This window comes from Pelmatolapia mariae, linkage group LG1 (genome assembly GCF_036321145.2).
Source record: "Pelmatolapia mariae isolate MD_Pm_ZW linkage group LG1, Pm_UMD_F_2, whole genome shotgun sequence".
Classification (NCBI taxonomy): Eukaryota; Metazoa; Chordata; class Actinopteri; order Cichliformes; family Cichlidae; genus Pelmatolapia; species Pelmatolapia mariae.
Window position 1 is genome coordinate 31,574,069 of NC_086227.1, and position 12,796 is coordinate 31,586,864.

A 12,796-nucleotide genomic window follows, 5' to 3' on the forward strand; every position below is an offset into this window, starting at 1 on the left:
AGGCACGCGACTGGCAGCTTTTTCTCCCCATTGTAAGAAAACAGAAAAAAAAAGAATGAAAAAGAGTTTGGATAAATAACACTTTAATATGTTATGCATGCAAAAAACAGATCACATTTAGATTTGTGACATATCTAAAATTTCACGTCACGGCTAATTTTTCTTTTCAGACTCTGCCTCGTGTAGGTTATATATTCTCAGTCAAATCCAGATGTCAGTAACTTATACAAACCCAGACATAAGCAGGGTATCACAACGTATAATAGGAATCATGGGCCTTTGATTTTTGGTTTTCCTATTGGAACACCTGTCACTTTTTGGCAAGGGCACACCACAGCACCAGGTCTTCTTTGGTAGCACTGGGAGGAGTGTGTGTGTATGTGTGTGTGTGTGTGTGCGTGTGTGTGTGTGAGAATGAGTGAGTGTGAGAGAGCTGAAGATGAAACAGCCGCCGAGGAGGCAGTGATCACATAGACAGACGGGGTGAGTGACAGACAATACCTGCTGTAAAATTCCCTCACATCTCCCCTGATCTGTATTCATAGATCTCGGCTGCTATGCACTGCAAACTGTAGCCCACACCAGCGGGCCCTTTCCACGCACCGCCCCGCTCAGTTTCACTGTTGCAACTCGCTACACAGACCACTTTTTCTTTCCTTCCCCAAATATTTGCCATCTTTTGTTCTTTGTTTAAATGATGCCTCTGATCACAAGGTGAAAGCTCAAAGGAACTCTATGACAAATATGGAATTTTTCCAGCTCTTTTAATCCATGGAATTCTGTAGGACTCTCCTTTAGAGTGTGTTTTTACACTTGAAAATGTTTAAATGTGTGAGATTATTAGTATTATTTTTGGGGCAGGTGGGGGTGTATTATTTTAATTTTGAGTATAAAAGAAAACATTTAATGTATATTTTGCTCCTTCCACTCACATGCCCCCTTTTTTGGTAATTCATTCACAAATTTTACATCTCGTTCACACTCAGTGAAAGTTCTTCAAAGGGATTCGCTCATGATCATTATCAGTGCCGTCAGAGGCCATGTTTTTGTGCCCCCCCCCCACCAACCACCACCGCAAACCTTGATGACTGACTCCAGGCCTAAAACTTCCTGAAACCTAAGTCATGTTTCAAGAGAAACACACACACTCCGAGGACACCACAACACAGGGGCTGCTCAAAGTGGATTAGGTTTGTTGTGGCAGATCTAGGTTTCAGGTTTGACTTGAGTAATGTGTCGTTTAATTTCTTCGGGAATTGTTTTGACAAAACAAGTTAGCGTAAAGTCGGAAATGTCGTCTAAAACAAAAAGGGTGTGTGTGTAGCGTGTAGGATTTTTTTGTTTTCCTTTTTTTTCTTCTTCACACTCATGTGAAGCATATGTCAGTCATCAGCGGAGTGTTACAGTGGAAGTGACATCAGAACCCTGGAGGGCCTGCACTGCGAGAGAAGCTTTTTGATATGATTTCTGAGAACAGAGAGTTTAGTGAAAAGAAAGGAGTTTCTTGTGTCTCTGTTGTCGGAGGGGGGAGTCTTTCTATACAAATAGTGGAAGTGAACTGGAAGGTGCTCTGCCATGCTTTTACTGAATCTTTATCATTTTAGCTGTCAGCAGAGGTAAAAGCCGTGATTTGTGTTGCCAAATTACACATTTAGCATGACAAGGGTAATTATTATGACGTTAGCACACACAGATGGAGAAATGTTTGTCAGCTGTGATTATAATTACAATCATTTTGTGATACTGAAGCTGAATAGTGCTGCGTTTGATTGACCTGCATGTTGAAACCAATTTACTCTGTTGCTTCGGATTTTGCCACTTTGATAAATAGTACCAGCTAGTGTACAATCACTGAAAAAATGAGATAACTGGAACTCTGACGGTGCTATCTTCTCTCTGACCACAACTGGATAGTCAGGACAAAGCTGCAGATTGACTGGTGCCTGCTGATCTTTATCCTAGCTTGTCTCAGGCTTGGAGGTGATGATGCCCACAGCAGCCAGAGATTGATGGGGGCCAGCACAAGTGGCGAGAATGAGCTCTGGCCTTTGAAGTCGTCCACATGGAGGGAAATTGATATATCAGTTTAAGCCCTGGACCCTATTAAAGGAGCCCCCGTCAGGTTAATGTGATAGCCTCCATGTTACCCCCAGACCCATTCAGGTCAGACCTAATTCCTGCCCCTGCTCTCTGCAATCTCATTTTCAGTTCTCATCAGTAATGTTCTTCCCATCAGAGAAGCTCCACTAAGTAGTATATCACACAGTCAAACAGTGGGCCATCTATGTCCTGGAGTGATTTAAACCTCCAGCCAACATGTTAATCACCAGCCAGAAATTCCCATGGTTATTTGTACAGGTTAGATAGTCTTTAAAGTAGAGATACCAACCTTTCTAGACAGTACTCATACATCCCATCTCTCCCTGAAGTTCCCCTCTTCTTGGCTTCTCTTCTTTCAAGTTTGTCCTTACTGAAATCTCACCCTCTTGTCCCCATGGTCAAACAGCTGAGCAAGAGCCCTAGGTCCACAGACATGAGCTCTGTGATCATTCATTTTTAATTGCATGCAGAAATACATTTGCATTAAAAATGTAGAACAGTGTCTTTTTAATTCAGACACAGTGTATTTATTATTAAACCATTGTCTTGGAGGTCAGCTCACAAGAAATTATCTGTCCATCAGATTCAGGTCATTGTAAGCATTCCGGATGGCCAGATCATCCCCAGGTTTCAAATATGTCTTTTATTCACTTTGATTTCCTTCGTCTGTCATGAGTCGTCAGGGCGTTCTGAATACACAGCATCAAGGAGAAATGTCACCAGATTTAAACATGAATAAGATAAATGGCAGAAATCTATGTTTTAAAGAGACAAGTGACAGTGGTCAAAAGCTGCAGTCCATTAAAAATTCAGCTGGTGATAATTAATATGATCTTAGCTGGCAGTAAGTAGAGAACTTTGGCTCTCACTCCCTACAGTCCTGTGATTTGGTCCTCTTTGGCTGAAGTTATAGCAGCTGCGCTGTAACCACAACTCCACCGCCTGGCGCTGAATTCATTAGATGCCGACAGAGTTCATTTAAAACCTGCAATAACGTTGCATATCTCAAGAATGTATTTTTTTTATTCTCATGAAACTTGAATGGGAATTAGTGCAGAGATAAAGCAAGATCAAAGGAAGAACGTATTACATACTGTGTTTGTCCAGACGCCCTAATCTTTTTCTTTAAAATGTGAAGTATACTGAGTAGGATGGTCTCAGTGCTTTCAGAGCGCTTTTCTATTATTTTGTTATCAAACTTTTTTGTAATTTTGCATTAAATTTGGATATAAAAATAACATGAGGGACCTTTTATATTATTATATAAATCCAGTTTAAATACAACTCATATATTCTTTTACTTGTTAAAACTCAAATAAATCACCTGACAACTGGCATGCAGTCAGCAAGCACTGATCATAGACACATTAACAGAAACACACAGTGTATAAAGAAATTCAGAACTTCTTTGAAAGTTAAATTACTAAGTTTTATAATCTTAGTTGATGCTAGTTGCAGGAGCAGTGTGAGGGGTGGTATCGGACTATTACCTTAGGAACATTTGAGTTTAAAATGAACAAAGCTTTTGCTCATCAGGGTCACGGTGTGTCCTCATCTTAAAAATATGATTCATTTCCATAACACAGGTACTTTGTCCCATTATATCATTTGTTTCTTTGGGCCTTATTGATATCTTTGCAAAGCATCATGCACTCCAAGCCTCTGTGTAAAAAGAAAGAAAAAAGAGAAAACTCTCAAACAAATTTGTTTATAACAGCATCTTTTTAGATCTGCGGGCCCATGCATATTTTGTCTCGTCTGAGTCAAGAGTGTTGAGATTAATCCCATGTTGTTCCTATTATTGGCCTCTCCTGAGACATCATGATGTGAATGACTGTCTAAGCGCCATCAGATCCATCAATTGGATTCAAAGAAATGTTATCCATTACTCTCTCCAACCCGGCAGATGTTGAGGTTTTTGTAAGGCGAATTCCTTTATTATGTTAATATGACTGTTTTGTCACATGCACCATTTCCATTTGAGTGGGGTGGAAAAATCATCAGATGGATTTGGCTCCCTCAATAAGAGATGTTTGACATTCAATGAGATGAGAAACATGAAAAACACATTTCAATGGCAAGTGGCAGATGACAATCACAACAAGATGGCCCTTTGAATAAGCAGAAGATCACAATATAATTGTGGCACCATGTTGTGATTTTAAGACACTGCCTTGTATAAATTTTGCATTGATTATGTGGTTTTGAAATGTGTAGGATGCAAAGGACAGGGAGATTTCGTGGTGACAATTGCTGCTTTTTCTTACTTTCAGACAGAATTATATTAATCTTAAAAGGATATAAGCATCATGCAGCCATATGGAAACAAGACTTTGATGAATCGGGAAAGCAAAGCAGTTCTCTGCTTTGTTTTATTGCTCAACAGTTATAAACTCATAGCAGGGTGTTAGCTTAAAGTTGATATTTGTTTGTTTTTTTCCATCTGAGAATTGACACAAAACTTTCAGTAATTTGTTTGATGTTATCAAAAAACCTGTTTCAGTTTTATACATTGATTTTATTTTTATGGTTGAAACATAAACGGTGTGTATAATTTATGTCAGTGTTTATGTCATTCTCAAGGTATGAGACTAAGTGCATGTGTGTTGTGTATATACATGAACTATGTATCTGGATGTCTGCATATCTGCAAGTGTGTGTGTGTTAGTCATAGGCTCAGAGGCATAGCATGGGTCTGCATGAGGGAGTGTGGTGGCAGAGCACTCCTCTGATAGGCCAGATCCAGGGTGCACTGAAGCCTTTCGCATATATATGGAATTTTTGAATATCTAAACCATTATTTAGCATCCAAATCAGTTCTGCTTGTCTGACTGATGGACAATTTCAGTGTGACCCCAGTCTTTTTGCATGTGACCTATACTGTCGGGATTCTTGCATATTGTTTGGATGTTCACGTTGACTCTTCTCCCGTTTTTCTCTTTGATCCTTTTAGCATGCTCTTTGTGTTGGAATTCATGAAATATTCATAGCTGGACTGTGGCTTTCCCATATCTTTATGTACAATTATTGGCAGCCGTCCTGTTATGTTGAGCCATCTTAATAGTAGGTATTGGGCTCGGTTATGTGTGACTTCAGATTTTTCTGACAGTTTAGCTGGTCTGTGTTATGAATTGATAAGGTGGGACATTATATTTGCAGATTGTGCACCGTAGCAACCCTTTTAGCCTGCCATTAATATTGATAAATGCAAATACTGTTTCTCACATGAGAGACTAAATATCAGCACTATAATGTAAAATGTGACCAAAATTATTATTATAATTATTATTATCATTATTATTATTATTATATATCCTTTGGTTTCCCCTTTATCACCTTTGCCATCACCTTAATAGAGTCCTGATTTGAGGTATGCTGTTTGTGTCGATAATGCTAACAGGGTTAATAGTGTGTTCCTCTCCATCATGACCAGTACTATTGGCAGCAGGAGTAATTGGACACAGGATGTCATTATCATGCCCCCGTGTGCAGCCAAGGATTTGCAGGACCACAGAGGCCCATGGTGTGGCCCTTGCCAAACTCGCTGATGTCCTCGGGAGTTTCACATGTAAATACTGTCTATTCTCCCAGCTTTTAATATTTTTTTTCCTGGAGGTTTATTAATGTGCAAATGGGTGAAAGTGCCCCCCACCCCCCACACCAGCACAACGTGTGCACAGAGGCACAGAGCAGTTTAAGGAGAAGAGATTCACAAACCAGCCGCCGTGGAGCTAAGCCTGTGGCTCTCTCCACTAGGGAGTCACTAGGAGTATTTAATTCTCTCTCTTACCATTTTTTTTTCTCATTCTGTATGTGTGCATGAGAGGCGTGTGTGTGTGTGTGCATTTGTGTTCATGAGAGTCCATTACCCAACCAAAAGTCTCCATGTTATTTTTACCATTCTCCAATATGTTCTCCTGGTCCCCCTTCAACCAGTGAATGGCAGTGGCTGCATGAGTGAAATAGGGTGAAAGATGTGAGATACATCCTGATACTGGTATTGTGCATAGAGTTGCTGCACTCACAAGGGCATACAAATGGGCAAATCTAGGGATAAAGGCTCCCAGGATCCAGCAATAGTCATATGAATGCAAATAGGATTAAAGTGCCAGCTTTAGAGGCTAATATACAATTCACAGTTCTTATAGGAGTCTTGCTGCGGCCAGACCCTGTACACCATACTGTAAAATGAGGATATGTTTATGAAGATGGCTTTCTTGTCCCTGGTCCCCCCCGCCCGGCCCCCTGAAAATAGTCTCTCTATGATTAACAGCTAGGAAGGCCCTTCTCATTAGCATTCACTGTCTCATCCCTCAGGTGTTTTTCAGTCAATATTAGTTTGATCTTTGTCTGGGGGATAAATGATTGGCTTGATGTAGTGTGCATTTGTTTTTACAAACCCAACAGAGTGAACTACAAAGGGCTTTTCATTCAGGTTTAGACAGCAGTCGAAAGCTTTTTTTTAAAACTTGGCTGATTTAACAAGTGTTTAAACCGACTGATCTCAAAAAAAAGAAAAAAAGAAAAATTTGTTTCATGCTGCGGCTGGCTGCGGCACTCACTAACAAAATAGTTAGTGAGTGCAGTCGGGGCCTCTGTGTCCATAACCTCTCAATGGCTGTTGGTCGCAATAAATATTACTTGACGTTTAGCTGCCGTTTTTCTTGTCGGGGGAGAGAATAACAAGAGGCATTCTGCTTCATATATTTTCATTCATTAGATTCTCTTTTAGAAGCTAAGCCTCGTCTTCCTTTCTTTCTGTATTGTGTTCGTTCTCTCTACTCCCCCTCCCTGTGTACTTGCTGAGGCTCTGTCAAAACCAAGACCTGCTTTATCTCCATCCATGAAGTTAAGAAAGCTGGCAAAGCTGTAAATTTGGACGCCCTTCGTTAAAGGAGCTCCCCCGGCTGTAATTCATCTCAATCCCCAGTGGTCTTTAGCTCTTTTTCAGAGGCTGTAAAGTACTGCCTAACACTCACTGGCAGTCAGGGGAAACTGGTCCACAGAGGGCCCAGGGGTTACCAGAGAAGGGCTTGTGTTTGAGGGGACAGTCTAGGGTCTGTGACACATCAGGGTCAAGTGACAGACAGGGATGATATATGGATGCTCATGTGACACAGTGCTAACAAGCACAAGCTTTTACAATAAGAGTCATTTTTACCTTTCTCATTTCCCCCTTCCTTTTTCTCTCATACTCTTGTTTCTTTGCCTTATTCTCCATTTTCTCTGTCTCTCTCATTTTTTTCCTATATCTCTCTTTAATTTTTGTCATGATCTTGTTTTAAAATGATTGTTTTAAGACCTCTGATCATAATCTTCTTAATTCTTAAGACAGTCCAAGGAAAAAAATGAACAGAAATTATTATCAAAATCAGTGCATAAAACAGGGGACTGCCTGCTTACAACCTGTACATATTGTAGAAAGAAATTTGCACCCTTTTATTTTTTTTAAGTTAAAAAATTGCCTTAATGTTATGTCTGCTTTAAATGTGCAATTATCATTATTATTATTCATAATAATGGTAATAATTATTATGATTTGTTTTATTATCATTATCCTGGATTTGCTTTACAAATTGGAGTGTTAGTATTTAAAAATGTATAAATCACAGGACTAGGTTGTGCATTAAGAGCAGTTTAGTTTAAGAGGAAATGGCCAGCTAGTATGTGGGTAAGATCAGACTGTGAACTTTGCATAACTATGCAACTATTTTTGGAGGCAGAGGACAAACATCCAGTAAAAATAACTTGGCTTGACTGCAGACTTCCTCTAATGAAGTAATTAAATGAGTTGTGTCGTGAAGAGTTTAGTGCTCATCTGATTTGGAGTCAGGGAAACAGTTGGGTCGTTGTGGTAGAAGGGTGTTCCTGGGTGTTGGCAGGGCTAGAAATAGAACTCCAAGCTAGGTCCTTACACCCAGAGTATCCATCCAACACCAGCCAGCAAGGCAGGAAGAGGGGCCTTCCTCCAACCCACATTCTAGCTCAGATCTGATTGCAAGGCAAACATGGCATCTCTCCCCAGATCCCTTGGTAAACATTTCCTGAAGCAGGGGAAATGGGAAGACTGTGAAAGGCTAATGATTTAATTATGACAATATTGGAAACAGTTTGTTGATCAGAGCGCAAGTAAGTTAATCATATTGTTACAATGCTTTTCATCTATTAATTTACAATAAAAATAAGTTTTCTTAGGTCTGTGTATTTAGATGACAGAGCAACGTATCTGTCCCATAAATGTAAGGCTTTGTCACTGTCATCTCTCCAAATGAGTCAGAGACCATATCATTAAATGGCCATGTTGGTAGATGGGTTTATGCTTTTATTGTATTGGCAACATCTTGAGGTTAAAAGAGAGGGTTGCTGCTTTAGGTCAGAGCCTTAAAATAGGACAGTCCTCAGAAGCTGTGCCAGGCAGCCAGGAAATGCTTTGATTTTGTCTTCCTCCTTTTTTTGATTTTATAAGAATATTCAGTAGAGCCGCTGGATCTGGCGAACAGGTGGCAGAGCTTAGTTTCTCCACACAGTGCTAAAGCAAACTTCCCCAACATATATTTGCATCACAAAAGCTCTGTAACACATGCACAATATTGCTTCTCTTCTTTGTACTGTATAGTGAAAATAAACCCTGTTTTTCTGGTTAAAATTGAAAGTAATGTGAAAAAAGGACATTACAACTAATTGTTTTAAAGTAACCTATTTGCAGAATATGTCTATAAAGGCTGGAGTAAATGAATCAAGATTTCTGCAGTTCACAAATCTGCAGCCTGCAGTATTAACGTGTGTGTTTGTGAGAACGTGACGCACATTGTGGCTCGGTTCAGTAACCTGAAGCCAGGCTTAAGGGCCCACCTGTCTCTAGTTGTGGACAGATGAGGCCTGGCTGCCAGGAGTTCCATTTATCTCTATTGCTAATGCTAATACTAATGCTAACATTAGTGCTAACATTAGCTACTGTTCTTGTTTCACTCTGTCAGCCCCATGCCATTCCCTTGGCTTGAGCCAAAAGTGAGACTGATAGCCTACTTATGCTGATGGCTTTGCTACAAATTCATTATATTTGGTCATGGGAATTATTTACGTATTTGCTTATTTGTTAAATTATGTATTGGAAATGACAGTTGTAACTTGCTCCAGCCTGAGATTATAGTTACTGTATTTCAGGAATTTTGCTTTTTTTTTTTTTTTTCGTGAGACATGGTTAAATTTTAGTGATCAATCTTTTTAGCTGTACCAGAGTTGGTTTGATTATCACAGCAGAAGTAACATGGGTTTACTGTAGATAGGAATCTTGTAATTGTTATAATGGTCTTAAGTGTCATTTTTAGCAAACTGGCCTATTTTTATATCAAAAGTAAAAGTAAAATTTTCCTAGGCCTACAGTAGAAAATAATAACAAAAAAAAAGATCTTTGGTTACAATTGCATTACATGAGGAAAATCTGCTGAAATGTAATTAACAGTGCATCTACACTGCCAGCCTAGTGTTTTAAAAGTAGATCTTTTAATTGGAATGATAAAAAATTAAATTAATAATTTAAAAAGCAATGCAAAAACATCTCTTTGAATGTAAGCTCAACATAGTCAGGGTTAAAAACTTAAGGTCTCATCAGTTTATAGGCAAATTTGATACATTTAGTGTTCGGTGCACCAACATATGCTTTAATTTGCCGAGAAAATGGGTTGCATAGTGAGATCCATGGTTATGTCTAAGAGTGTTACTGTAGCTTGTTCTCTTTTTTTCCCTGTGTAATTACAGCATGTTTTCTTTTGGCAACATGCATCCTGGAATTAGCAAATGAATGTTTTAACCCTGGTGAACTTCTACAGTGTTTTATGCACTCTTCTCCCCATTACATAGTATAGCTTTGGAAATTAACACAGCCGCTAATGACCTTTAGCATCACTGGCAGGTTTTAAGTGTGATCAGTGAGTATATGTTTAAACGTGTTGTCCTGTGCCTCAGGAGATTACAGTAACGATACCAATTAGCCCAATCTCATTAGCCAGCGAAACTCCACTGAGTCACACAAATTAAGGACCTTCTCTAATCTGACAGTCCCAGATGTGAGCCCATGCCCTCTGTGTGTGTATGGGAAAATGTAAAAGAGACAAAGAGTGTGGTCTTTTATTTTACTGTGAGTTTATGTATGACCTATTTCCAAATGTGTGTGTGTGTGCCTGTGCATGTGGCTGACTAACTGTATCTATGTGCAAGAGTATGGGCATGCAACTGTGTAACGCTATAAACTTAATTACATGTCAGGGATCAGACATGTTCTATATGTACAACTTTCCTGCTCGCACACACACAAACACACACACTTACACACACTCACACACACACACACACAGAACATCATCTAACTTTCATGTGTTTGTTTGGACATATTCACTGCCTTTTGATTAATTTATGAATTCTTGAAAGACAGAGGCTGGGCTCAATCTCAGGTTTTAAAGCTTCATGTTTTGCTCACTGTCTCACACTCAGCCCTCTCTTTATGTTTGTCTGTTTTTTGTCAGCTTAAAACATACGGAAAAATATGACTGAAAAAAAAAATCTATTTGAAATCTATTGTTAACACACACAATATATCCAGTAATAGACAAGGTCAAAAGTCAGGGTGTTCATTTTTTTTTTTTGGGGGGGGGGGGTATTTTTGTTGTTTATAATCTCTCCCTCGGTCTCTTTGTTATATAGAAACACTCGCTTATTCTCAAGTCCCACATCTGATTAGTGTCTATTAAAGATCAGAGGGGTGAGGAGGAAGTGCCCTGCTGATCTTGATAGTCAGAGCTGTGTTACCTTTGGATGAGGCAGGCCACACAGCTGGCGTGCCTCGTTGCTGTTTTATTAGAGCACCCACAGTTTGGCTTTAAACTAAAGCAAAAATGTATTCTAAAAGGAGAAAGCATTTTATAATTGACTAGGAAAATAATGTGTAATTTAATCAGATGCTTTTTTTTCTTACTCTGGTTTACAAAGTACATTTATTGATTTTTTCTTAAGTATAAAGTAGAAATGCCTTGTGCTGTTGCTCTTAATTGAAAAACAAATAGCAATAAGACTTTTTCCCACAGTGTTTACAGTTATAAATATTAAATTTCAAGAAGTTCTGTGAAAGAATATTGCTTATTTTTCTCTTAATTTCATATAATGTTGGCTACCTATTGCGGTTTTGCAACTTTTTGACCATCAAGTCTTGTTTTAAATAAGTTCAGAGCTACATCACATGGCAATACTGTCTGACATATTACATTCCGGTGCAAAGAACCTGCATTTTCAGTTACATTTCATGGGAAACATATTTTGTCCTGGAAAGAAGAAATGTAGTAGCATTTAATTTCCTCCAGTGATTTTCAGATATGAAATACTATGAGACTGTAGAATTTCCAATTTGTTTGGTGTTTTTTATTATTTGGGTAAAATGAATTGGTTAGCTTTAAGCAAAGCTCATGATTGGATTTAATATAGTCACTTTCATTATCTTTACCATATTAGAAGCAACCAAGCTGCCCATGTTTCATTGCTCTGATTGAGTGTAGTTCTATCCTGTTGCATCCAGAGGCATTTTGGTCTGTGCCCAATGATAAATGAAACTGAACCGGGAGTTTCCACACTAACTTGCAGCTCTATGTTGTTTGGCAATGCCAAAGTGTCCATAACTGTTTTAGAAGGTTACACGGAAATTTCAACTGATATCGTAGTACAAGTATATGGGACATAAAAAGACTGGTGACATGAGCTTGTCACTATCTTATTTTGATGCTGTTGTAATAGCGTAATAGATCTTGTTTTCTGGCAGACTATAACATAATTTTCAGCATGGCTGGCTAACACAAATACAATACTTATACTTTAATATGCTATTTTAATTATGTTTGTGTTTATTAGTTTCTTACTTATACTCCATATGTCCATATCAATACAACTAGGATGATACAAATGAAAGAATAATTAAATTATGAATGTTATTAAGATCAAACACATAACAGCGCTTGATATTTTCATCTAATAGTTCATTCTGATGATGTGTTTTTTGCTTTTCTTTTTTTTATGTTACAAGACTATTTCACGTTTACCAATTTAGTATATTCTTAGCATAGTGTTGTTGTGTAATTCACGCTTGAAGAAAGCTTATGCCACACCAGTAAGTCCCACTAATGCCGTTTAACCCTGTGTTTCCCCTTCTCTTATGCTTGGTCTCATTAGGTCAGGATTAACAGGGGATTACTGTAGCCATGGGCTACTTGCTCTTTAACACTAATATCTCGAAGTGATGCTCTATAATTTCATTTTGAACGCCTCAAATGACTTGAAACAGGAGGGGTATCTGGGCCTTGGCAGCTAATCAAAGAAAATAACTCAGGGATGGCTTGGATAGCAGAGCACTTTCCAGTTGCGCCTTCATAGATGCCATGTTTATTTACTATCCTCAGAGGCAGGAAATTAAAGCTGGCATGTTTAGTGTAATTGGTCATTTTGTGTTATTCACATATCATCAGGCCTCTGCAGATTAGCATTACCTGTTATTGCAGACAAATAATTTGTTTGAGCCAAACAACTTGGGATTAAGGGTTGATTGTGTCTTCTCATTATTTTTTACTCTTTACTTCGCTGTATTTACAGCTTTTCCTGGATGAATATAGAGGATGAGTGAACTCCAGTGTTTACAAGGTGTGTATAAAAGTGTATG